Source organism: Aethalodelphis obliquidens, unplaced genomic scaffold, assembly GCF_003676395.1.
Source record: "Aethalodelphis obliquidens isolate GAN/ISIS:26980383/991018 unplaced genomic scaffold, ASM367639v1 scaffold38, whole genome shotgun sequence".
Taxonomy (NCBI): Eukaryota; Metazoa; Chordata; class Mammalia; order Artiodactyla; family Delphinidae; genus Aethalodelphis; species Aethalodelphis obliquidens.
Window position 1 is genome coordinate 2,960,672 of NW_020837982.1, and position 26,572 is coordinate 2,987,243.

The 26,572-nt window shown below is 51.6% G+C and overlaps 1 protein-coding gene across 5 annotated transcripts in view; it reads left to right on the top strand.

Annotated features, from left to right (window-relative positions):
- KSR1 (kinase suppressor of ras 1) overlaps positions 1 to 26,572 on the top strand; it is a 150,773-nt gene that overhangs the window by 31,738 nt on the left and 92,463 nt on the right. The window contains exon 1 of one of the 5 annotated variants that reach the window (XM_027130363.1): positions 1,245 to 1,360. The exons of 3 other annotated variants lie outside the window; for them this stretch is intronic. The gene's annotated coding sequence lies outside the window, so the exon portion shown is untranslated. Of the gene's footprint in view, positions 1 to 1,244; positions 1,361 to 9,599; positions 10,083 to 26,572 lie in introns of those variants that run through there. One more of the 5 variants, XM_027130362.1, reaches the window with a different exon arrangement.

Here is a 26,572-nt window from a genome sequence, read left to right on the forward strand (position 1 = left end):
CCTGCGCGTCCGGAGCCTGTGCTCTGCAACGGGAGAGGCCAAAGGGGGGAGAGGCCCGCGCACCAAAAAAAAAAAAAAAAAAAAAAAAAAAAATCGCGACCCTCAACTGTCTGTAATTATGGGGTACAGTGGTGAGGGAGGGGCACTGAGTAGGAAATAATGGGATCTCCAGAGTACTGTAAGTTGCACTGGGTATATTCAGTAGCAGGGTTGAAGACTTTTGCCTGCTGCTGGGACAGTTCAAAGCAGCCCCTGCTTCAGCTAAGATTGTTGCCTGTTGGATTTTCGCCCTTTAATTTGGGGCACCTGAGGGTCCCATTCTGGGTACCATGGACGGGGGCTCACATCGCCTCTTCCGCTGCCTGGTCGAGGCGAGACTTGGGGTTCTTGGGGAGGTTTGGTTTTGTCCCCACCGTTCGAGGCGGCTGCCATCAGTCTCAGCCTCTGATGTCTGTCAGGGTCTGGAGCAGCGGCCCGGAAGCGCTCACGGGTCTCTGTGGAGTGGAAGCCACACTCCTTCTCCCCCTCCTCTGTCTGTGTGCTGGGGTACAAAGAGCTACCCCGAACAAGTAGGGATTTTTTTTTAAGGCCCCCCAAACAAAGACCTAAATTTTGAGAGTGAAATTGCCACGGGGGTTATGTGGGGAGTATAGAGAATCATTCCTGGGAAGGTGGGCTGGTGGGGCTGAGGGATTTAGGAAGCACATTGGCCTGGCTGTCCAGGTACGTGGGCCTGTGGGAAGGCAGGAAGGGAAGGCACAGGCAGGTGGCAGTAATTTGGACGCCCGCCTCTGAGTGAGGTTAACAGAATGCATCTATCCCAGGTGTTAAAAAAATGAGTGAAAGGGATGGGTTTCACTTGCCTGGGGTCGCTGTGCCTGGCCAGCAGCCTTACCTGGACCTGGGATTGCCACGTGTCCAGCCGGCCTCGACTGTACAGGGTTAATGTTTTCTTAGGGACCTGTTCAGGGATCAATAGATTAGATTCCAGAGTGCTTTTGATTTACATTTAAAAGCAGTCAAGAGCGGGAAGGAGATTTCTGGCGTTTGCGTGCTGTTTAAAAGCTGAATGGATGACAAATCCTGATGGAGCTCGGAGTGGATGGCCTCGTTATGGAGACTGCTCTGTGAGCACCAGCGGGCGGTGTCCCTTCCAGGTTGTCCAGGAAGCCAGTTTTGGACTCTGACTGCTGACTCAGTGTGGCCTGCTGGGTGGCTCCCTGCTCCCGGGAGGCGGCCCTGGCAGTGTCCCTGGGCCCAGCCCATGAGCAGGTGCCCCAGGTGATCCTGCCCAGACACGGCAGCAGGAAGGACAGAGGGAAGGAGCTCCGGGCAGAGTGGACCGAGGAGGGCGCCGTGGGTAAGCGGGTGGCCGGCGGGGAGTGGGCGGCGCAGTTGTGAGTTGTCTCCAAGTGGGGGAGGCCTGGTAGTTTCCTTTATCTGTGGGGCAGGGAAAGAAGTTGGAAAAGCTGAGCTTGGTTTTGGAGAAGGTGTGTGCTGGGAGCTTGGTCTCAGCAGAGCAGAAGCTTCTGGCCTTTTGAAAAGAATGCGCAGCTTAGAGGCGGAGGGGATGGGGTGTAATCAGGGGCCGATCCTCTCACTTACCCCGCTGACCTGCCCCCGCCCAGGTCTCTTACTCCCCTGGCCTTATCCAGTGTCTCGTTGGTAGAAAAACAGTCTATGTGTGTCTGTGTATCTGACTCAGGAGGCCAGGGAGCCCCTCACACAGGGTGGGTGAGGTGCAGCGGTCAGCCTGGACCAGGAGTTTGAGGACGTGGGGCTTCGTGTCTAGCCGGATGATGACTTAGGCCTGGTTCCTTGGTCTCCCTGGGACACAGCCCCCTTCTCTACCCTCAAGGGTAGAGATGGGCAATGAGAGGGCGGCTTGGTGATTCTTTCTGTTTTGTTTTTTTATTAATACATTTATTTAATGTTTGTCTGCGTTGGGTCTTCGTTGCTGCGCACGGGCCTTCTCTAGTTGCGGAGGGTGGGAGCTACTCTTCGTTGTGGTGCGCGGGCTTCTCACTGTGGTGGCTTCTCTTGTTACGGAGCACCTGCTCTAGGTGCGCGGGCTTCAGTAGTTGTGGCTCGCGGGCTCTAGAGCGTAGGCTTACTAGTTGTGGCGCACGGGCTTAGTTGCTCCGCGGCATGTGGGATCTTTCGGGACCAGGGCTTGAACCCGTGTCCCCTGCATTGGCAGGTGGATTCTTAACCACTGCGCCACCAGGGAAGCCCCTTGGTGATTATTTCTAACGACTCTTCTAGCTCTGAAATCCTATGAACAATGCTGTCTAGTAAGACTGCCTCCACCAGGTAACACGTGACTGCCAAGTGGGTATTTTAATCAGTGTGACTTCAGAATAACAGGGCCGGTTCTCACAGAGGGTTCATTGCTTCGTGGATCATGCAATCCCCGTGGAAACTGAGTTGATGGCGGGGCTACAGTTGGTTCGGTTTTCTTGGAGCTGTCTGACACTGATCAGGCACAGACATTCTCTTCAAAGCCTAGAAGCATCTTATTTATTTATTATACTTTTTTTGGCTGCACCGTACGGCATGTGGGATCTTAGTTCCCCTACCAGGGATTGAATCGGCGCCCCTTGCATTGGAAACGTGGAGTCTTAACCACTGGACCGCCAGGGAAGTCCCTAGAATCATCTTATTTTTTCAGGTGGGCTTATATTTGCCCATTATGGTTGGTGAAATTTTGTTTCCCTGTGTTGCCCCTGGAAGCCCAGAGGGAAGGGTTTGGAAAAATGTGTCCTTTTTGGAATGGGATACCGTTGCCTGTAAGGCTAATTTATGGCTGGGTCTTATGTGGGCAGATAGTAAATGTTTCTGGAATCTTCTGGGCTCTGCCCACTGTCCTGTGAGGAGCCCCAGGCTCTGGCTTATTGGGACCTCATGGGCCAGTGGTCAGGCTTTGCATTTTGCTCTCAGGATGGGCCTGTCTCTCCTTTAGGAACTGCAGCATGAACAAGTCTTATTCTGAGCAACAGACTGAGGTGCAAGGGTAGTGTTTTAGGTTTGTCCGAGGGGATGCCTCATCTCTAACCACCCAGATATGACTGGAAAGAGACAGCCATGATGCTTCTGTTTGTCTCCAATTCTGTTTAATAAAATGTGGGGGGAGAAGGATACATATAAAAGATACTTCTGGTTAATGAAACCCCAATTTTTCCCCAAATAAGAAAACCTGATGCCTTCCTTCTCTGTTTTGTCGAGGCTTGTGGCTGATTCTGCTGGATTTAAATCCGTCACAGCCAGATTTCCTGGTCCTCCTTCCTTGTCCCCCTGGACGGAGGGGAGGGCCCCGGCATGGTTGGGTGCTGCCCAGCTGGGCCTCTGTCTGACAGGGCCCGAGAGCAAGAATTCAGGTTGAGGCCTTGTGGGTGCCGTGGTAACCAGCACGCGAGGCTTGGGGGACCTGAGATTAATGATTAAGCCCTTCATGCTATTTCAGATGAGTCAGTGGCCCTCAGCATTCCCAACCCCCAGCCAAACTTGTGTACCTTTTACCTTGATAGCCTTTCCCACTGAGTGAAGATGAAAAATGTCTTAGAGGAATACTGAGGGGCTAGCAGGGTGGAGGTCGGGAGCGTGGCTGTCAGTGGGGCAGGTGAGTGTGCTGGTGGCCACAGGCACGCGGGGTCATCTTCTAAAGGCTGAGAACGCTGGACGCGGCCACCCAGGCCTGCCCTGAATTTCAGCTTCTGTTTAGAAAGCTTTTTGTTTTTTTTTTTGCAGTACGTGGGCCTCTCACTGTTGTGGCCTCTCCCGTTGTGGAGCACAGGCTCCAGACGCGCAGGCTCAGTGGCCATGGCTCACGGGCCCAGCTGCTCTGCGTCATGTGGGGTCTTCCCGGACCGGGGCACGAACCTGTGTCCCCTGCATCGGCAGGCGGACTCTCAACCACCGTGCCACCAGGGAAGCCCCGTTTAGAAAGTTTTAAAAGCCCATGTGTGTTTTCATTTTTCTGTAAACGGGAAGCATCAGATGCTGACTGATCTGGTATTTTCTAGGGTGGCAGTAGTAAGTGGTCCTTTCTTCCCTCCCATTGGGAAAAGGGGATGAGCAGATATTTGGTCTTCAGCTCTTTTAGTCACACCTTTGTTTTGTTTTGGCCGTGCCGTGCGGTGTGCGGGATCCTAGTTTCCCAGCCAAGGATTGAACCCCGTACCCCTTGCAGTGGAAGCGTGGAGTCCTAACCGCTAGACCGCCAGGGAATTCCCCGCACCTTTGTTTTATATGAGGACAGCAGACATTCATCCGGGACTTGCTGGGTGCGTTCCTGATAATTCCATTCCATCCCTTAATATCTCCATGGAGGCGAAGGACCAGCAGCCCCCTGCAAAACACTGAAGCAGGGAAAGGTTGAGTAACCAGCGTAGGGTTGGGCAGTGGGCAGCTCTGGCGTGTGGATGGGATTTGTCCTTTTGTCATTACAGGGCCAGCAATCCCAGTGCCTTTCAAGTCTTGGTATGGCTGTCCTTTCTAGAAAACTCAGCTAAGGACAAAGTGCAGGGTGGGCACCCCAGACGATTTCAGGGGATGCCCAGATGTGGCATTAACTACCTTAAATCCCATAACAAAGCAGCTGTCTCCTTAGACCCCCCTTCCCAGCTTTCAGTGGCCTCCAGGCAAGGGTCTGAATGCCATCTCCGTTTTTAAAAAGCAAAGGGCCAGATCATGAGGAAACGGGCCTCTGGATCCCAGGCTTCCGCGGGCAACAGGGTCTGCTAGATTTAAGAATATTGTTTTGTTTCAATGAGGCTTTTTTTGTGGAAATCTTCTCTGTCTGGCACAGATAATGGTGTCCCTTAATGGCAATGATAATAATTTTTAAAAAAGTGAATAGATTTAATAAAAGAAAATCAACTAAATAATAGCACTGGTGGTATATGCCAGTAGTGAACAACATTTGAGAAAACCTGCTTGACTATAGCAGCATTTATGCCAGGAGGAAACTCAGTGACCGAGAGGGAAGTGCACCTTTCTGGAAAGTCAGGCACAGTCAATGCATGCATACACACAAGACTGTCAGGTTGGCAGTTTCTCTCAGGGATGGGCAGACAAGTTTGTACAAGTTTTGCTGCAAGAAAAGGGGAGTGTGTGTGCATATGTGTTTGTGCTGTTTTTTCCTTCAGCAGTAGTATTACTTTGCCCTCAAAGATGCCTCCTGACCAGCAGGCTCTACTTACACGCAGCTTGGTGTGACAGTTCTGTCTGGGTGATTTTTAACCACAGGGAAGCAGCCCGGGAGTTTCCAAGGAAAAAGCCCAGTTGGCCAAACCCCATTTTTAAACTGTGTCTGATGTCCAGTTTTCCAGACACTCTGATGGTTCTCAAATTTTAGTCATTACCAGTGTCACTTGGGGACCTTGGTGGGAGACAAAGGCTCCGGACCTGCCCTACCCACCCAGCGGGGCCTCTGTGTGCCCCAGGTAATCCCGATACACACCAGTGTCTGAGCTCGTGGTCCGGTCACAGGCTGCGGGTCCCAGCTCTGGCTGCCCGTGAGAGTCACCTGGAGAGCTCTTGAATATTTGAGGCCTAGACCCCACCCCAGAGAAGCCCAACCAGAATCTGTGGGGCTGGGGCCTGGCATTAGGATTTTTAAAATGTTTCCCAGGTGCTTCTGCTGTGTGGACCGGTAGAGGCCCACTGGCCTCAGTAGAGACTTTGGGGGCAACTTTTTTGTTGTTTTTTATAATTAATTTATTTATTTTTGGCTGCGTTGGGTCTTCATTGCGGTGCGCGGGCTTCTCACTGCAGTGGCTTCTCTTACTGCGGAGCACGGGCTCTAGGCGCGTGGGCTTCAGTAGCTGTGGTGCGTGGGCTTCAGTAGTTGTGGCTCACGGGCTTAGTTGCTCCGCGGCATGTGGGATCTTCCCGGACCAGGGCTCGAACCCGTGTCCCCTGCATTGGCAGGCAGATTCTTAACTACTGCACCACCGGGGAAGTCCGGGGGGCCACTTTTTAACCACACCTGGGAATGCTCACGATGAGGAAGTAAAGGGCTGCATGAGGCCTTTACAGAAATTAGTGTGTCTGCAGAGAAAACCCACAGGTCCGAGTTCAGGGTTTGGAGGACTTCTGCAAAAAAATGGAGATAGGAGGCCAGTAACCCAGGGTGAGAGGGAGCGCACATCAACCTGTTAGAACCGGGTCGGGGGGGCTAACAGCTTCAACAAATGGGAAAGGCATCGAAAGGGCTCTTGAGAATTTGTTCAGAGCGAGAAGAGCAAGGGCACGGTAAGCTGCAGCTCGGCCAGAGCCCCGGGGGTGGAGGGGAGCAGGGTGGCGGCTCACGTGGCCTCTCTGTTCTGTTAGGTCCCTGGGCAGCAAGGGTGACCCAACCCGGAGTAAGAGAACTGAGGCAGAGAATGGAGTGGACACGGCCAGAGAGCACCGGCTGCTTTCTTTTTCTTTTCTTTTGGCCACACCTTGTGGCCTGAGGGATCTTAATTCCTGGACCAGGGATCAAACTGTGAACCCGTGCCCCCTGCAGTGGAAGCCCAGAGTCCTAGCCGCTGGACAGCCAGGGGAGACACCCCTCTTTTTTTTTTATCCCGGCTGCTTTCAATGAGGCTACCCCGTCTCATCCTGGGCACTTGGAAACCTGGTCATCCATCATTGTTGGTCAATTTAAGGCGCTTTAAAGGGAGAGCCAGGCTCCTGAAGACTGGGCTGGGAGTTGGGGAGATTGTCCCTGCTTTTAAGAAGTTAGGAAAAAGTGAATTCTAGAAACCATAGTCCGGTGAGCTTGGGCTCCATTTCCAAGAAACTTCCCCAAAGCATGACTAAGCAGCTGTTTTGTGAGCAGGTTTGGAGCCCAGTCTGGGTCAAGGTGATGGCCACCTTTTTTTTTTTTCAGAACAAGGTATGCCAGGCTGGCCTCTCCTGTTCTGGTAGGTAGCTGGCTGCCAGGTCGGGGAGCGCCTGAGGCCTCTCGACAAAGCATTTGGCCAAGCACTGGTGATGTCTTCTTCGTGGGCTGCCGGAGTCTAACGCATCAGTGAAAATCCTCGTGGAGAGATGCGGAAATAGGAACTGGAGGGGATACAGCTGTATGCATGGCTTCAGAGTCAATTCATCAGCCGCCCCTCAAAGCAGAGGGGGCCCCTGAAATTCGATGTAGAAGGGGTCTGTGAGGCTTTCTCCTTGGAAGGGGGGGCGAGGGGGATTTGAGAGTGTGACAAGCATCCGGTTCATTTAAGTTACCTGTCATTTGGGGGTAGTCTGGGAGGGTTGGTGGAGATGGAAGAGACTGAAGTCATCTGTTGTGTCTGTACCACCTCTGCCCTCATCTTGCTGGTGGATCTGGGTCAGTCTGGAGGAAGGCACATCCTGCATCTTTGCAGCACTTGGATAAAGGCATGATTCCTAAAGGCCCAACGCGGGGAGCAATGAGCCAGCATGGGTGACCATCCCAGCTTCTAAGGAGCACAGTGGGCCTTCCGTAGGTGTGGGTTCCATGTCGATGGATTCAACCAGCCACAGATGGTGTACTGTGTTTTCCATCCCCGGTTGGTTGAATCCATGGATGGGGAGCCTAGGGATTCGGAGGGCTGAGTCTGGGACTCGAGCATCCATGGGTTTTGGTACCCACAGTGGGCTCTGGAGCCAATCCCCCGTGGATACTGAGGGACGACTGTATAGGGTCGGTAGGCTGACCTGCCTGAAGGAGGTTTCCCGTAGTGCTGTGGGTGTGAAGCTTTGCACTGTGTCAGAAGGCTCCTAGAAATGTCACCCTTGAAGCCCGCCCTTTAGCATGAGTCAGAAGTGGCCCTGGTGATCTTGGAGGTGATGAAAGTTGAGGCTGGAGAGGTTAAGTGACATTCCCAAGGCCACCCAGCCAGTAAGTGACGGCTGTGCAAGTGCACAGGGAACAGTCTAGGTTTGACTGTGTGAACAAGACGGATTTCGGTTGCTGTTGTGCTCCAGAGGCGAGGAGTGCCTGCCGGCCAGCAAAGCGAAGGTGGGGGCTTGGGCCACGCCAATCAGGGTTTGATGTTCAGACATCATCGAAGCTCCATCCACCTGCACCAGCCAGGCCTCATCTGACATTCATGTTCTGTTTTGGGTACCACACTTTAATTTATTTGGTTCCAAGTTAGAAATTGTTTTTAAAAGAATATTGTAAAGTTCTAGTAGTAACATTGTAACAACTGAAAAGTTAGGAAAAATTGGGCGCTACGTTTTGGAAGGATGTTGACAGACCGGATGATTAGGGTGTTGGAGGTATGAGAAGCGGGAAGAAAAGGCCTAGATTGTCCCTCTGCAAGGAGGAGGGGAAAGGGGGCTGCTGGGTCATGGTTCTGACCCTGCCAGGTCTTGGCACCAGCCTCTTCATGTGGCTTAACTCTGAATCCCTGACACAACCTTACTGAGAGATCACACTTAATGAACCTCCAGGATGCAGAATGCAAACCAGAGGGTATACATGTTACGTAATAATAGTCGCTGGCATTTCTTTGAGTCCTTCCTATGTGCCAGGCATTGTGCTAAGATTACAGCTTGTGTGAGCTCCAAGCTGCAGAATTCAGACCAAAGGCTGTGCAAGTCTGTAATCATCATTGCTGTTGTTTGCAGAGCCATTCCTATTATGCTAAGCAGCTCTTGTACATTATCTCATTTAATCCTCATCGCAGCCCCACAAGGCAGCATTTAGGTTTGTTCTGGTTGCTTCGGAGGCAGGGCATTGACCAAGGCTATCAAGTACATCACCATCATCATTGGGAGTTAGTGTAATTTTCATGCAATGATCACTGAGCCCTTTCTGTATGCCGGGCACTGCAAAACACTTTGCATCATTGTCATTAATCCGCATAACAACTCTATGGAGATTAGGGGATTATTATCCCCATCTCGAAGTGGAGGAACTGAGTATCAGGTTGGCCCCTGTGGCATATCCATGCTAATTTCATGCAGATTACTAAAAGGCGTCCCTCAGGTGGACCAAGCCAGGGCGCCTGGTTTGGTGAGGATATGTGGGCTGCTTTCCTCCCACCAGCCTGCCTCCTGGTCTGGTGCCTTCAGCGCAGGGCTCAGACTGCACAGCTGTAGGCAAGGGCCCTGAGGATGACCAAGGCTGAGGAGCTGGTTAAAGCCACATAGGAGGAAAGGGCAGAGCTGGAATCCCAAGCCGGGTCTGCTGATTCTGGAGCTCATGCTCCTAACCAGTGCCGAGGAGAGAGAACCTCATGCTCATCAGAGACTTCCAGGTGGATGGGACCATTCTTGGGCTGGTCCTTGGAAGTGATCCCAAGAGAGACAACAGGTGGCCATCTGTCAGGATGGAGGATGGTGGCCTCAGTGACTACGAAGGGCCCCTCTGCCAATTCTGAGAGGCTGTGATCCAAGTAAGGCATTCGTGTAAGCGTAACGTCTTCAAATCTGCCATTTCTCCTCCATGGTCCCTTCTTTTCCTTTTGCTTAAAATCAACTCCATCCTCTCCTCCCCTCCCCCCTCCCTCACCCCACCCTCCAGCCCGGGGTGAAAAGGCTGCCTGACTCTCGTGGGGGCCGGGTTGGGGATGCTGGTGGGGGGGTGGTAGGTGGGGGGTGGCTCGAGCTGTGTGCAGCCTCACAGTTGGTCACTGTAGCCCACAGGTGACCGCGTCGCTGGCCGTAGCCCTTCTCCAGGAAGACCCTCATTTATCATCTCTCAGTGCTTGCCCACACTTGAGCGTCAGCACATTCTACCTACACCGTCTGGCATAATCATGACACAGATGTTGTTTGACTTCAGGCACTGGGGGTTGGAGTGCAAATGGCAGGAATTCTGCAGCAGCCTCCCAGCCTAGTCTTGGACTCCTGCCACCAGGGAGGCAGGAATGACCTTGGGCCGAGTGACTGAGTGACTCTCTGCTTTCTTGGGAAGAAATCTATGCCTGACTCTTCCCATGTCTTCTCTTGGGCGGTGACGCTAGCAGCAGCGCTTGGCGGTGATGATCATACAGCGAGTCTCTTCTACACATAGGCAACATTGCTGCCGGCTTACCCTTCCCATGTGCCAGGCCCCGTGCCGAGGGCTTTACGAGCACTTGCTGGTTTAATCCTCACTCTGACCCTTTGAGGTGAGTACAATGATTATTCCTAGCAATCAAGAAACCTGTCTCTTAAGTTAGTTCCGAGTCGTGTATCTTATGGGAAGAGGATGTCATTTTCTCTTGAAGAGAGAGGATGCTTCTTGTAAGTCTGAAGCAGAGGTTTTCAACTGGGGGCCATCTGCCTTCTAGGGGACATTTGGCAATATCTGGAGACATTTTTGATTGTCAGTTTGGGAAAGGGTTTGGTATTGGCATCTCATGGGTAGAGGCCAGGGACGCTGCTAAGCATTCTATAATGCACAGGACAGCCTCCCACAACAGAGAATTATTCATCTCCAGTGTCATTAGTAGGAGGTTAAGAAATTCGGATCTAAAGAGAATAAGAGGGATTTCCCTGGCGGTCTAATGGTTAAGACTCCACGCTTCCACCGCAGGAGGTGCGGGTTCCATCCCTGGTTGGGGAACTAAGATCCCACATGCCATATGGTGCGGCCAAAAAAAAAAAGAAAAAAGAGAATAAGAAACAGTATTCATTGTTTCAGCCAGTTTGTGATCATGAACTCCTGCTCAAGCCCCCAACCCTGCTTGTGGTCATTGGTGCAGTTCCCCGCCTCTTTCTGGTTCTCCCACTGATCACGTGGGAGGGTTGCGCTTTCCTACCATCTCTTAGGTGGAGATGTGACTTGCGTTGGCCAAAGAACTGTCAGCAGGAAATACGATGGTACTTTGATGTTGAAACCTTCAAGAGCTCAGGTGCGGTTTGCCACATTTCTTTCCCCTTACGATGGCAGCCATCAATGCTCCCGGCTTGTAGAGACTCCATCAGCCTGTTTCTCGGAGTCAGGAGGCCCAGGGGAGAGCTCCTGGTCGACCCACATGGACGTGCAGGATGAACGAGAAATGATCTTTGTTATTTAAACCACTGAGATTTGGGGGTTGTTTTATTACCATGGCATAGCCTATCTGATCCTGACTGATGTATTCGAAATAGAACCAAAGTAAGGAGAAGTTAGGATTTGAATCGGGCAGGTGGTGTGTGTTTTTGTTTCTATCTGGATACTGATGCTGGCTACTCAAGCATCAGGTGTTTATGGATTGCTCACTCCAGTGAAGATACTGTGTTCAGCCCTGTGGGAGATTTAGAGATGCTGGCAGATTGATTGCTTCATAGAAGGAATGGAAGGGAGTTTAGAAGATCTGTGTGGCCCATCTAGACCCCTTTGATGTCTAAAGAGGTTAAGTGACTTACCCAATCATCTGAATCTCCTACTGGAATCAGGAAACCCTACCCAGACTGCGGCTGTGTGAAGCTGTGCTCACCCAACTCAGTGAGTGGTTTTCAATCAGTTACTCGTCTCTGAATGCTTGGAGGACAAAATCCATCTGTACTCGCCTAGGGCCTCGTGAAGCACCTGGCACAGTGATGTTTTTGAGTGAGTTGGGTTGGGTGGGGGTGGGGGGTGGATAGGGTAGGAGGTGAACAGTGCCATGATGGGGCACAGCTTGGAGGGCTCTGAGAGCTCTGGGGGAAGAGATGACCTGAAGCGGCCGGCAGGGACACAGAGCCTGCTTTCTGGGGCGGGTACCAAGTAGGATGGGGCCTGAGTAGAGAGGAGGGAAGAGCTGGGCGTTTCTCATTTTTCTCTGGGTTTCAAATATGCAGGAAGCACCCCAATCTTGGGGTCACCATGAAGTAGGAATACTTTAGGGTGGGGTGTCCTCCTTTAGCTGGTCCCGGAGAAGGCTTCTGGTCTCCCCGGCATTGCCTGGGCAGCTATCGCCTTACCTGCGCAGCACGTGCCCGGGGAGGGGGTGTCACCTCCAGGAATTGCTCTGAAGGCTCAGGAGTTGTGCTCATCTCCCTCAGAGGCTTGGGGAATGATCATTTAGTGCCAGGAGCTGGCTTACCCTGGCGCAGAGCCAGAGCCCTTCCGAGCAGCGCAGAACAAAGTCAGCTTGACTCCCGCTTCCAGGCACCTCAGCGTTCCCGTCCACAAAAGGGGCATCGTAGGGAGAGCTCACCCGCTCTGCCTTTTGCGGAGGTTGTCACATTGGAGGGTTCTGCCCTGTCAAGCCGGTGAAATGCCCTCACAGTGAGAAAGGGGGGAATGACAGATTAGCCTCTTGCCACTCAACTCAGATCTTCCAGGCACTCGAGCCTGGAGGGGGATGGGACAGGAGCCTTGGGACAGCTCTGACAGCCCCTGCGGGCTGCGCTGACACTTGTCGGTGGGAGTGTCCATTTGCGGTTGCTCTGGGTGCTGGCCGGAGGGGTCTGGCGGCCGACCTAGCCTCTCCGCTCTGGGTGTTCCCGGCCTCACAGGTCGATCCTAACTCGTGTGGCTTCCACAGTGCAGCCCCCTTGCCTGGCAAGACTGCCTTTCTTACAGTACCTGCAGGCGCACGGATGTGTTTCCTGTACGTCTGTCCCCTCCCTCTTCCACTGCCCTCAGTAATCCAGGAGGGACTGGATCTTCATCTGCGAAGGTGCCAGCAGTCTCCACCTCAGCTGTGTGATTCACGCAGATCCAGGCAGCCAGGGGGTTATTATTATTGTTAGAAGAGAGTCAGTACAGCATAGAGGCTGAGAGTCCTGCTTGGAGCCAGACTGCCTGGGCTTGAATCCCAGCCTCGCCACTCCCTAGCTGTGCGGTCCCGAGCGAGTTATTAATCTCCCTGAGACTCAGCTGCCTTATCAGTATAACTGGGTGAGCACTGCACCTAGCACTGCTCAGCTGGGTTGTTGCGGGGTTCGGATGAGCAACTCTATTCAGTGTATGTGCAAAGTGCTCCCAACAGGGCCAGGACACCATAAACGTGCTAGCTGTTAATATTTTTGTGCCAGGTACTGGTGTCACCAAAGGGTTGCCATCAACCGTGCCTCCACCCAGTTCTTTGATGTAAACCATTGTGTTTGCAGTCTTACTGGAAGCACCATGCAAATGTGGTTCAAGCCTCAGCCCCACCTACCGCCGGGGTGTGGGACTCCAGAGCTGGGGGTGACCAGGACAGCCACCTACATGGTTTTCTTGGTACTTCTCTCATTTTTTTTCCTCTTTCCCAGAAGATAGCTGCCTTTAAAAGAAAAAATGATGCATTGCACAAACAGCGTAATGTTAAAACAGATAATTTGCCTTACTGCCCCTGACCTAATTTGAACTGTTTGCATATCTCCAGTTCTCCTCCTGTCCTTGTCTGTAGCAGATATGCATTTAGTAATAGTGAATGGACTTAAAGAGCAAAGACACTTTTTGATGATGTTACACCCCGCACCCCCCAAAATAAAACACTCCGGGAGGCAGTAGAATAGTAATACATTTGGGGCCTGGGGTCTGGGGTCTGGTGGGCTTTGGCGAGTGTGGCCTTGGCCCTTGCTGACTGGGCCATCTCGGGCAAGTTAATTTGACTCTGGGGCGCCGTGCTCCCTCTGTCCTGTAGCAGGGTAGTAATTCTAACCCAATGGACTTTGCCACAGTCACAGAAAGAAGCAGTACAGGTGAAAGTTCTAGCTTTGTGTGGTGGTTTAACAAACCATCCTTTTCGTTAGAAAAGCTGGGCATGTTTAGAGTTTTAATGGCTGCCTGACGTTTGGTTGTCTAGTTAGAGCCGAATTTGTCCCCTCTGGAGGCAGCAGTGTTGGGGGCTGGCAGCTGGGAGCCCCTGGAGTCAGACCTCCCCCTTTGTAGTCGGTAACTTGGTGGTTTTTTTTGTTTGTTTGTTTGTTTTTTTGCTGTACACGGGCCTCTCACTGCTGTGGCCTCTCCCGTTGCGGAGCACAGGCTCCGGACGCACAGGCTCAGCGGCCATGGCTCACGGGCCCAGCCGCTCCACGGCATGTGGGATCTTCCCGTACCGGGGCACGAACCCGTGTCCCCTGCATCGGCAGGCGGACTCTCAACCACTGCGCCACCAGGGAAGCCCGTTAACTTGGTGTTTGTTCAGCTAAGACACGGCCCAGAGCTCTGCTGAGGGTCAGCCTTCATCTGCTGTCTTCCCTCCACGCCCCCCAACCTCTAGGCTGGATCTTTCTCTTCTGTGGGTCTGGGTGTTGGTTCAGCTCCCTGGGGGATGGTGTTTTGGGTTCTGCAGGTGTCATGGAAACCCCCAAGCTCGAGGAAGAAGGAGGGGAAAACTTTTTCATAGGCAGACAAACAGGTATTTCCTGTCAGCCCCCAGCTGTCCGAGAAATCAGCCCCCTCTGTAATTCAGAAAAATGAGCCCCACCCAGGCCACTCCCCAGCCCTGAGGGCCTGCAACTCCCAGGATATAATGAAGGAGGACAGCTGCACTGTCCAGTAGAACTTTCTGCGATAATGGAAACGTTCATTCTGCTGCTTCCAATATGGCAGCCGTTAGCCACACATGACTGTTGAGCCCTAAACATGGGGCTTAGTCCAGATTGGCATGTGTTCTAACTAAAAATACGTGGCAGACTTAGAAGACAGCACAAACAAAAGAACTGACAGCAGCTCATTCATTTTTAATATTGATTTTGTGTGTGTTTATATTTTATGTGTCGAAGTGATGTGTTGGGTATGTTTGGTTAAATAAAATACTGTATCGTTAAAATTGATGCCATCTTTCGCTTTTTTCTTGTGGCTGCTAGAAAGTACAAAATTCCGTAGGAACTCGTGTTGTACTTCGGTTGGACAGTACTGTTCTAGAGCGTTGACTGGTAGCTGCCGTCCTGCCCGACGAAAGGCTGACTTGGTTTAGAGAGGGCAGAAGTGAAACCCACCTGGGCACCCACCTAGTCGCCCGTGTACCCAGTGCCTCCTGTTCCTGGACCTGCCAGGTGGGTGAGAAGGAGCAAGTGTCCTGGGGCAGAGAGTCTACCGTGGCAGCCACCCTGCTAACACCTCTGGGGTCTTGGGCGCAGGAAGTCAGGTCACTGAGGGAACTTCTCAGTGGGGCTGAGTGGCTGGCTTAGGGTGGACCTTAGGAGGTGTGGACATGGGCTCCAGGGTGTCATACTGGACATGACTTCATGAGCCCTGGTTGGAATCCTGGTTCTGGGCAGTTAGAATAATGGCTACCATTGGCAGGTTACCTGTGATGTGCCAAGCCCTGTGCTGGGCACTCTACCATCCCACTGAATCCTCCCACCTGCTGGGAGCTGCCATGGTGCCCATTTTGCAGATGAGGATCACTGAGGACCTAAGTAGTAACCCTGGTCCAGAGTCCTGCTGTTTGCTAAGTGCCGGAGCTTACAGTGAAACCCCCATCTGACTCAGTGTCTTGCTGTTTGCCCCACACCACTGCTCTCTGGACTCGGTCCCTCTGTTTCCTCTGACCCTCAGTTTCATGACGAAGACAAAGGGGCAGACGCTTCCTCACAGGAGGTGCAGGAAGGGCAGGGGTAGACTTTCAATTCAGGGTGCCCATCCTGGGAGAGGACATGTGTGCTTGTCTCCACTGGGCCCTTCTTTCCTGTGTTAACTGAGTTTGGGCCTGAACTTTGAACAACCCAGGTTGAAGAACCTGGGTTGTCTGAACAATCAGACAACCCAGGTTCCCAGAGGCTGGGCAGCCGGACCTGAGGCCCCAACACATCTTCTGCAGAGCGAAGGGGGAAGGCCCAGGTTTCTGTGTTCCAGGCCCTTGAGTACAGCCCTGCTTCCTAGTTAAGTACCTTTTTTTTTTTTTTTTTTTGCGGTATGCGGCCCTCTCACTGTTGTGGCCTCTCCCGTTGCGGAGCACAGGCTCCGGACGCGCAGGCTCAGCGGCCATGGCTCATGGGCCCAGACGCTCCGCGGCATGTGGGATCTTCCTGGACCGGGGCACGAACCCGTGTCCCCTGCATCGGCAGGCGGACTCTCAACCACTGCGCCACCAGGGAAGCCCAATACCTTTTAAACACTGAATAAATATTGGTTTCAGAGGCCAGAGCCCTCTGTTAGGTGTGTGTTGGGGAGAAGGGGCAAACCCCAGCCTTGGCCTCCACCCCCTGGTCCAGGGGCCGGGAGTAGGGGTCATCATGTAATCTGAGCTTGGGGGCCTGAGGAGGCCAGCACCTCCCCCGTCTTCCTGCTGGCACCCAGGGAATTGGGCAGTCTGTCTCCACAAAAGTCCACCTGGGCCACTTCCTCACTGCCTGCTCCACCCTGACCAGAGATAAGCTTTGTGGTTTTTCCTCTTTCCATGGGCTTACTGTCCTTCTGTCTGAGGGCCGTGAGTCATGGCAGAACCAAAGGTCTGGGAAGACCACCCCTGAGTGCCCTGTGAAGGTGGCAGAGGCTGCCCACCTTGATCTCAGTGACCTTGTACAAGTCACTTCACCTCCCTGAGCCTCACTTTCCTCATCTGTAAAATGGGAACGTTGGTGGTGATGAAACACACCCCAGAGAGTTGTAAGGATTAAGTGAGAACATGTAAGAGGGCGTGGTGAAGAACGCAAGAGCCGCGTGAGGGGTCATTTTGTATAGTTTCATGGACATCTGCCAGACAAAATGGAATTGGAAAGAAAGAACATGGGAGCCTAGAGTACATCTGAGCCCTGACACCGAATAGCTGAGTGGCCTTAGCTTAGCATGACCTCCCCTCAGGCCTCAGTGTTCTGGTCTGTAAGATGGGGTTGTTGAAGAGGGTTTGAATGTGACTCTGTGCCTGGCGTGTGCACGGTGGGTGCCCTGTAGCCTCTCCTCTTTCCCAGATGCTTGAGCAGTGCTGTGCTTTGCTTAGCTGAAGGCTGTCGAGAGAATGCTTGCTTAGCTTCTCTTTATTTATTTATTTTTGGCTGTGTTGGGTCTTCGTTTCTGTGCGAGGGCTTTCTCTAGTTGCGGCGAGCGGGGGCCACTCTTCATCGCGGTGCGCGGGCCCCTCACTATCGCGGCCTCTCTTGTTGCGGAGCACAGGCTCCAGATGCGCAGGCTCAGTAGTTGTGGCACACGGGCCCAGTTGCTCCACGGCATGTGGGATCCCCCCAGACCAGGGCTCGAACCCGTGTCCCCTGCACTGGCAGGCAGATTCTCAACCACTGCGCCACCAGGGAAGCCCCTTAGCTTCTTTTTAAAGTGTACAAATACTGTTTTCTGCTTGGCTCATTTCTTTGCAGCAGATGAGTTTTAATCCTTTGAGCATCCCGCAGTGCCTCCCCGGCACACTCCTGGACCAGTGTTACCTCTGTATTGACAGCTGTTCTGTCCCAGTAACAACATGGCATCTTCACGTCCCTGATCTTCACAGCTGTCCTGACAGTGGGCAGGACTGCCGTTGTCCCATCTTAGAAGACAGGGTCTCAGAAGGTGGGGGTGATCATACCTGTGTACACACAGCCCTTGGAAGAACAATCTAGAAGCTCTTAAAAGAAACCAAAAACCTTGGGGCTTCCCTGGTGGCGCAGTGGTTGAGAGTCCGCCTGCCGATGCAGGGGACGCGGGTTCGTGCCCCGGTCCGGGAGGATCCCACATGCCGCGGAGCGGCTGGGCCCGTGAGCCATGGCCGTTGAGCCTGCGCGTCCGGAGCCTGTGCTCCGCAACGGGAGAGGCCACAGCAGTGAGAGGCCCGTGAGAAAGGAGGGATAGAGATTTTAGTACATCTTGCCAGTGCAGAATGGTTGGCTGTGACGAGGTGGACAAGAAGCATGGTGCGGGGACGGCTGGCTGGGGCTGGAAACTTGTCATCAATAGACCACCTTTCGGGCAGATACTTCAGGGTAGGTACTGTTGAGGGTACGCGCCATCATGACGACTCAGCCCCAGGAAGGGTCTCTGCTTTTATTTCCCTCCCAGTCTGAGTGCTTTGAGGACTCTGGGGTGCTGGCAGGTAAGCATGTGGGAGTGGCTTTGCTGCGGGAAGGGGGTGGGGTGTGGAGTGGGGGGCAGTGGAGGGTGTGCGGGGGACTGCAGGCTGCCTGTACTCTGCTGGGAAGAAGCTTAACGCCCATCAATGGGTGGAGGTGTCAGGACGCACTTGGAGACTAGAACTCAGGAAGGAAAGTCAACAGCCTGCCCCCTGGAGCTCTCAGAGTCCACGCATCAGGGGCCTGTGGAGAGCTGGGCAAAGTTTCCAGCAGGACCCCACAGCGGGGTGGGGAGTAGTCTCTGGGCCAGCAGGGCTTGCCTGTGGCTCGGTTGAGGTATCTCAGTAGAGAGAATGTATGATTTAAAGATGGCTTGGTCATCCACGGAAGCTTAAGAAAGGGGAGGGGTCCTGAGTCAACCTTGGCAGTGCCCAGCAAAGTTGCCCAGGGGAGAGGGCACCCCGGCCTTTAGACTTCTGTGCGTTTCATCGCTGTGCTGCTTAGCTGCAAGCATCCTTCACCCCCTCCCCCACCCTTTTTTTCCGCTCGATGCCACTAAATATGGCAGTTCCCAAGCTAGGTGCTAGGTAAGGACAATTCACCTAGGAGACATTTGCTTAAGTGTGTAGGCCTGCTCACCCAAGGGAGAATACACTGATTTATGCAGACTTTCTAGGATAGTAGAACCCGACGTGGCAATTTCTCACTATAAAACAATAAAGTGGCTCTATGCAGGGTATAACAATCTTGTGTGTATTCAGTTAGCTTGGGCCCCCTCTCAGGGCTGGGAGTGAGCCAGACCCTGGACCCCAGTCTCCTTGTTGAGGTGCCGACCATGGACTGGGCTCTGGCGTTTGCTCTGATGACCCAGCCAAATGTCTATCTCCTCCTCCCATAGTGACTTTTCTAGTACTTCCTTGTTTAGATAGCCATCGCTAATCTGTGGAGTAAATATGTGTCCCTAACTGTTTCCTTCCTCCAAGGAGCTTACAGTTCTGGTTTGGGGAGATAGAGATGAATATGCTGGAGACATCCAGGGAAGGATGAAATGCTGAATCTTTGTCACAGCATTGATATGGGCACCCCTCTGTCTCTGAAGAGAAGACTGGGTTTGTTATCTAGACATCATTCCTTTTCTTTTTTTTTTTTTTTTTTTTTTTTTGCGGTACGCGGGCCTCTCACTGTTGTGGCCTCTCCCATTGCGGAGCACAGGCTCCCGACGCGCAGGCTCAGTGGCCATGGTTCACGGGTCCAGCCGCTCCGCGGCATGTGGGACCTTCCCGGACCGGGGCACGAACCCATGTCGCCTGCGTCGGCAGGCGGACTCTCAACCACTGCACCACCAGGGAAGCCCCCTTTTCACTTTTTAAACTGTTTCTATTGCACAGTATAACACAGATTCAGAAAAGTACACAAAACATAAATGCACAGCTCGATGAATTATCACGAGGTGAACACCCTTGTAACCACTGTCCAAATCATGAAAGGAAACCCTGCCAGTGTCCCAGAAGTCTCCTGACCCTGACCCCTTCCTTTACTACCAACTGTCACACTGGCCTGACTTTTTTTTTTTTCAAAACAAACAACATTTTATTGAAGTATAGTTGATTTACAGTGTTGCATTAATTTTTACTGTACAGCAAAGTGATCCAGTTATACATATATATTCTTTTTCAGTTTCTTTTCCGTTATAGATTATTACAAGATATTGAGTAGAGTTCCCTGTGCTATACAGTAGGTCCTTGTTGTTAATCTATTTTATATATAGTAGTATGTAACTGTTAATCCCAAACTCCTAATTCATCCCCCCCCCTTCCCCGTTGGTAACCGTAAGTTTGTTTTCTATGTCTGTGAATCTTTTTCTGTTTTGTAAATAACAATTTGTATCATATTTTAGATTCCACATGTAAGTGCGATCGTATGATATTGGTCTTTCTCTGATTTAGTTCACTTAGTATGATAATCTCTAGGTCCATCCATGTTGCTGCAAATGGCATTATTTCATTCTTCTTTATGACTAATATTCCATTGTATATATATGCCACATCTTCTTTATCCATTCATCTGTCTGTGGACATTTAGGCTGCTTCTGTGTCTTGCCTATTGTAAATAGTGCTGCTATGAACATAGGGCTGCATGTATATTTTCTTTTTTTGTTGTTAAAAATTTATTTATTTGGCTGCATTGGGTCTTAGTTTCAGCACGCAGGATCTTCTTTGCGGCATGCGGGCTCTTCGTTGTGGCCCACGGGCTTCTTTCTAGTTGTGGTGCGCAGGCTCCAGAGTCCGGGCTCAGTAGTTGTGGTGCGTGGACTTAGTTGCCCTGTGTCATGTGGGATCTTACTTCCCCGACTAGGGATAGAACCCGCGTCCCCTACATTGGAAGGCAGATTCTTAACCACTGGACCACCAGGGAAGTCCCCTGCATGTATATTTTCGAATTAGAGTTTTCGTCTTTTCTGGATATATGCCCAGGAGTGGGATTGCTGGATCATATGGTAGCTCTATTTTTAGTTTTTTAAGGAACCTCCATACTGTTTTCCATAGTGACTGCATCAGTTTACACTCCTACCAACAGTGTAGGGGGGGTTCCCTTGTCTCCACACCCTCTCCACCATTTGTTATTTGTAGACTTTCAGATGATGGCCATTCTGACTGGTGTGAGCGGTACCTCATTGTAGTTTTGATTTGCATTTCTCTAATGATTAGCGATGTTGAGCATCTTTTCGTGTGCCTGTGGGGCCTGACTTTTATAGTAGTCCCTTTCTTGCTTCTTCACATAATGACCTCAGCACTAAAACATACCCCTAAGCACTGTGATTTAGTTCTGCCTGTTCTTTGAACTTTCAATGAGGAGAATCATTTTGCAGTCATTGGTACCTGGCTTCTTTTGCACAGCACTGTATGTTTGTGAAATCCATGCATTTTTGCATGTAGCTGTCATTTATTCAGGTCATTGCTATATATCACTCCATTGAATGATTTGCACAATTTTTGTATCCATCTTATGGAGGCACATTTGGCTTGTTTACCGTTTGGTAATGTCACCCGAAAATGCTTCTGTGGTCACTGTTGGACGTGTCTCTTGGTAAGCCTGTGTGTGCGCACCTACATGCTTTCTGGTGGTGGAATCACAGCGTCTCGTTCTGTCCGCACATCGACCTTGCCGGTGTACGGGGAGGGCTGGCTGAGCTCAGCAGTATGGGAAGCTTTGTTCACGGTCCTGCCTCTGTACCCCTTGGATTGCCTCTGGGCTTCTACTGGGGCCACATCACCTTTCCAGGCGTCGTAGGATCAGGGCACTAAAGCTCGTGTAGGCTGCACGTGGGTAACTCCACAGGTGGCCTGTGTGAGTGGCGTGTAGCAGCCTGGTCAGCGGGGCACGCAGGCAGTGTTGTGGGCACAGCCTGTCCATCACAGTCCTCCAGGTGGACCTGAATACCCAGCCCTGTAAGCTTTGGTGTCTGCAGGCCACGTTTCCTCCTGAGTGGCTTGGGCGCCCTTCCAGCGTATTGAGTGGAGGACGGTCAGGGAGGCTGAGGCCTCAGCCGAGGCTCCTGGCTGCTGCTTGCAGTGCAGCTAAGCTCTGAATGTTTTTTCATAATCAAAGCAGAAAGGTCCCATTGTGGCACTAACCCCTTTGCCATAAAGCGCTTTTTGTTTCCTAACAAAATTCCAAGTTGCAAAAGCAAGTCAGCTTAGCAAAGACACAATACCAATTAATGGCCATTTGCCACTTGGAGCAGCCAGGCAAGCTCCTAGTAAGTAATGGTCGGCCAGCCTGTGTTTTACTGGGGCGCCCCAATGACACAAAAACACTTTCTGGGCTTCTTGGAGGAACACAGTAAAGTATTAGGAGTCATATTATCAACCTGGGATTATAATCTGATATTAATGTGTCACTTAGGGTTCACTTGGCTCCATGTTTAGAAAATCTAAATAACACTGGGCTGAACAGGGAAGGGAATTATTTTTCTCATGACACAAGAAATCCAGAGGCAGGCAGTCCTAGGGCTCCATGTTGACTCCTTACCTCTTTTTGCTCTATCATCCTCAGCACATGACATTTTCCCTCATGGTCTCAAAATGGCTGTTGTATCTCTAGGCGTCACATCTGCATTCCAGGCAGGAAGAAGGGGAGAGGGAAGCTGACTCTTACCCATTTTAATGGGGGAAACTAACTTCCTGGAAGTACCAAGCAATAGGCTTCCCCTTACATTTCATTGGCTAGAACTGGGTCTCGTTGCAACCACTGGTTGCAAGGGTGTCTGGGAGCTGAGCACACTGTTACTCTGAACAAAATCAGGGATCCCCACAGTTCAGGAAGAACGGGGAGAATGGACATGGGAAGGCAGCTAACAGCAGGTACCACAATTTCATAGATGCTGTAGGAAACAAGTGTCACATAAAGTAAAACTTTCCTTGGTTACAAACTTATTCCTGTGAGCACCAAAGTGTGTTTTCATCATTTTAAATGGTTCAAGAAGGCACACACACTTTCTTCAAAACAGTCTAATGACATTTTTTCCCCGTGTGGCTGGGAGTCTAAGCACCTCTGTTGAGGTGTGGTTTGACAGGCTTCTTTGCCCCTCACATAATGGTCCCAGAAAATTATGCTTTTTAAATCTTGGGTCTGCCTTGTAGACTTTTTCCATTTCTTCTGTTATTGCTGTCATGTCTTGTGGTCTCTGTGCATTTGCCTCTAGATACCATGGTTCTCACCTTTACATTTTCTGCTTTCTATATTCTATGAATACACACCTGGTTACACCAGGTAACCAAACATGATAGAAGTACCCAGGGATGGAGGGAGGCAGCTCTGGGTGAGAGCATGAAGGACTCTAGGTTAGGTAGGCTATGGAGTCTATTTTATCAGCTTAGAGGCATTTGATCTCTTCTGGCCTACCAGATAAGATCATTAATTTTTATTTATTTATTTATTTTCTTTGTTTACTTTTTTTTTGGCTGCGTCGGCTTGTAGTTGAAGCACGCGGGGTCCTCATTGAGGCATGCGGGATCTTTCATTGTGGCGCGGGCTCTTCGTTGTGACGCTCGGGCTTCTCTCTAGTTGTGGCGCATGGGCTCCAGGGTACGTGGGCTCTGTAGTTTGCAGCACGCGGGCTCTAGTTGAGGCGTGCAAGCTCAGTAGTTGTGGCTCATGGGCTTAGTTGTCCCGCAGCATGTGGGATCTTAGATCTCCGACCGGGGCTCGAACCCAAGTCCTCTGCATTGGAAGGCAGGTTCTTTACCATTGGACCACCAGGGAAGTCCTGAGAATTAATTCTTATACTTAAAAAAACAACAACAAGAAAGAAGCATTTCCAATCATATCCTCCAATCAAGGTGATATTGGACAGTTGGTTTTTTGTGGCTGACTTAACGCTAATTTTCCCATCACTACTCAGAGTAACTCCCTCCTTGCCTCACCTGTCCCTGGGAATGGAAAGCCCCATTTTACAAGCACAACATCTATAAAAACTGGTTTTCTCTAACTAAGAGGCCTGTCACATCCAGGCAGAAACCAAAGGAGAAAATCAAGGAAAGGTGGCTGTGTGACTTTGGGTAAGTTACCTAACTTCTCTGTGTCTATTTCCTCATCTGTAAAAGGAGGATAATAATAACTACCTTGGAGTCATTGTACGAGTCAATTAGAATGAGTGAAAAAATGGACTAGTGCCTAACACACAGTAAATGCTCGATAAAAAGTAGTATTGTTAATATTGTCATCATCATCATAGCTGGGTTATGTTCAGTATGGGGTTGGGCCACCTGGGAAAGTGTTTGGAAGGACACCAGTCTGAGCCATATTTACCTGATGACAGAGATAATTCTATTGTTTGGACAACACAGGGAACCAAGAACAGACATCTTGATGTGTCTTTCGGTTGTTCCCTTTCCACGACAGTGCAGAGTGGAGTTTCTTTCTTTTTCTTCCTTCCTTCCTTCCAATAATTATTTTTTATATCTGATTATAAAACTACTATGTGTTCATTGTGGAAAATTTGAGAAACATAAAAGAAAAATTTTAAATCACTCTTACACATTTATGTGTGGGTGTGCCCATGTGTGTGTGTAGACAGAGAGAGAGGGACATTTTAAAAAGGTGGGGGGCTTCCATGGTGGTGCAGTGGTTAAGAATCCGCCTGCCAATGCAGGGGACACGGGTTCGAGCCCTGGTCCGGGAAGATCCCACATGCCGCACGGCAGCTAAGCCCGTGCGCCACAACTACTGAGCCTGCGCTCTAGGGCCCGCGAGCCGCAACTACTGAGCCCGCGCGACATAGCTACTGAAGTCCGCACGCCTAGAGCCCGTGCTTTGCAACGAGAGAAGCCACTGCAGTGAGAAACCTGCGCACTGCAACGAAGAGTAGCCCCCACTCGCCACAACTAGAGAAAGCCCGTGCGCAGCAACGAAAACCCAACACAGCCAAAAATAAATAAATAAATTTATTAAAAAGAAAAGAAGTAAACAAGACAGGGCCTGGGGCCCTCGAGGAACTTCCAGTCTCAGAGTCAGACTAGTCTCTGGGGGAAGACTTAGAAAATCAGTTGTCAGGGGTGCTCTCAAGGATGGGGAGGGGAGGAGGTCAGTCTCGCTTAGGGGTGGGAGGGTGGGCTGGAGATGGGGCCACAGAGGCTATGTAGGGGGAGGGGCATTCCAGGTGAGGGAGCCTTGGGAGCCAGGCCCTGGTGGTGTGAAACAGCTTGGCTGGATTACGTCAGCAGCAAGATGAAGCAATAGTTACACCTTTTCCTTTCTCAAGCCATTTAATGCTGGGTGGGGAAGTTCCACTTGTGAAACTTGGCGTGAACTTTAATATTCTTAAAGTGAAAAGAAAAGGCCGAAGGTACTTATTTTGAAAGCGCCTGAAGGTTTTCTTTGTGTCCTTTCTCTGGGAAGCATCGATGTTCCCCCAGAGCATCGGAGAAGCCGTGTCTAGTAATTCTGGTGTTTGCAGTCCAACTGCGCACCCATCCATCCGTCCCCCAAGCGCCTGGTCTCTACTAGGCCTTGTGCTGGCCACCCAGAGCCTGCCCTTGTTGGGCCCCCACAGTGTGTGGAGAGAGGTGGATGTCTAGGTGAATAGTTGACGTTCGGGGCTAAGTTCTGCGGGAGAGTGGAGGTGGGGCGAGAATTCTGTCATCAGGAGTGGGGCAAGCTTAAAGTTGTGATGCTCAAGGGGGAGAAAAAGTGTATTGGGACCTCCTTTCCCCCAGAAAAGCATAGCCTTAGCAGTGCCGGGGCGTTTCCACATCCCTCAGCTGTGCAGCCCTTTGAGGGAGCTGCCGTTCCTTGGAGCCAGCCCTGGCTGGGGACTGTGGTGGGACACATGTATCATTCACCCTGCATAGCATTTTAGAGCCAGGACGTCGGGGCTCAGCTGTGGCTGGTTTGTTCAGGGTCACGTTGCCTAGAAGTGGCGGGACTGGCATTTCCCCCAGGCTTACTTGACCGTCAAGCCTTGGGCTGCAGATCTCGCTTCTGGGGCCTGCAAGCTGCTGCCGGGGGTGAGGATGGGGGTGATGAGAGTAATGGCCGACTAGAGGCCTCCCCCCCGCAATAGTAGCCTGTGATGGTCAGCAAGTGGAAACCGGCCGGGGTTCCGCTGCAGAGGTCAGTCCTGATGACTTGGACATGAGGTTTTTGTTTAATCAAAATCATAACTTACCTGGACAGACCCCCACCCCTTAACAATCCCCAGTATCCCCCCACCCTTCAGTCGTGGGAATCCGGAGCCTCGGCCCTCCTCTGTGCCCTGGTTTCCCACTCTCCAAACGCGGGTCCAGGCCTGGCTTGTGGCTCAAACGTGAGGCAACGCTCGGGTTGAATCAACCACTCCCTTAGGGCTCCCAGAAGCAGGAAGACAGGAAATCCCTTCAAGGTGGTTTCGTTTAGCCGCCGTCCTCCCCACGCCCATCTCACAGCTGAGGAAACTGAGGCTCTTTTAACCCCAAGCGTTCGGCGCCTCTGTGGTGTCAGCACGATTTCCTCTCTGACTTCCTGGCCCAGGCAGGTGTGATGCCAAGAATGAGTAACTGGGATGGCGATAGTCCGGGCCACACGGAAAGTCACAAGACTCCAGCTGTCCCCAGAGTGAGAGCTCCCTTCTCCACACAGCCCTGCTTTGGACGCCTGACCCAGGCAGGGACTGAGGTTCCCGCCCTGTGGCTCCCGCAGTGGGAGCGGCCAGGTTGTGGGGGAATTTTTGACATGGTTTAAACCAAACCAAACTGAACAAAAAAGCAGGAGTGCTACTGAACTTTAGGGTGGTTTAAACCCTAGGCCTGGGTGGGGGATGAGGACAGAGGGGAGGGACTCAGCGCAAGGGCCACAGGATACAGGCTTTGAATCTGGGCTCCACTGCCTCGGGAGAAGTTCTTTCTCCAGGGCAGCCTCAGTTTCCCTACCTGGAAATGGGGATAGTAACTCAGCTTCACAGGGCTGCCGTGAGGTCCAGTGAGGATGGCGATGGTGCTTTGCAGGTGGGAGAAGGGAAGAACCCTCAGCTGATGTAAGGCCCTTTGCCGGGCTTCTCGTATGCAGTTAATCCGTTTCACCCTCACACCTCCTCTGAGGTTGGCGGCACTGTTCCCACCGTACAGACACGGAAGCGAGGTTCCGAGAAGTTACGATACTTACCCGAGTTCACACAGCAAGTGGAGTTTGACTCCCCAGTCCTTTCCACCTTGCCACGACACCATTTCCATTCCTATGGAAGATGGCCCTGCATCATGGCGGCGGAGGAATTTAGGTCCCACCCTGGGGCACAGTCCTG